We start from the raw sequence: 568 nt of genomic DNA, 5'->3' as shown, positions 1-568 counted from the left end.
CAGTAGTAGGTATGTAGTGAATACTTGCGGAACAGAAAAATAGGTAATAAACAAAAGAAAAAAAAATTGAACGTATGAGTCTAGCAACTGTAGTTGATGAACCAAAATCAAGACACATTGTCTCTTCCATGGAACATGAATGTCTTGGAGAGAACTTGGCACAGAATGTTGAACACGGAAAATTCAGGATATACAATCGGCATACACCTCAAACAGCTGAGTCGGTTTGAAAAGAGCTATGGCCAGTTCCACTGTGAGCTTGTGTTATACTTATTTTGCAGTATAAAAATGGTTGCAAGTCCTTTGTTCACAATGGAAGGAACAATCTAGAAGATTTAAAGGATTTCTGTTTAGCTGTTGATACAAGGACTCGGGATCAGCTTTTCTCTTATCTCACTCACTGTAATTAATTAGCTGCCCTGATGAGACCTCTACTGGCACAAAAAGAACAAGTGAAACAGCCATACATTTTGTTTGTGAAGCACAGCTGAGCTGAGCTCAACAGAGTGTCGATTCAAAAGAGGGAAATAAAATATGCAGCAAAGTTGGGGACAGGGAACAAAGAATC

The sequence above is a fragment of the Lontra canadensis genome, unplaced genomic scaffold, assembly GCF_010015895.1.
Source record: "Lontra canadensis isolate GAN:19392208 unplaced genomic scaffold, GSC_riverotter_1.0 scaffold2, whole genome shotgun sequence".
Lineage (NCBI taxonomy): Eukaryota > Metazoa > Chordata > Mammalia > Carnivora > Mustelidae > Lontra > Lontra canadensis.
The sequence above is the reverse complement of the archived record's forward strand: the minus strand, read 5'-3'. Positions refer to the sequence as shown.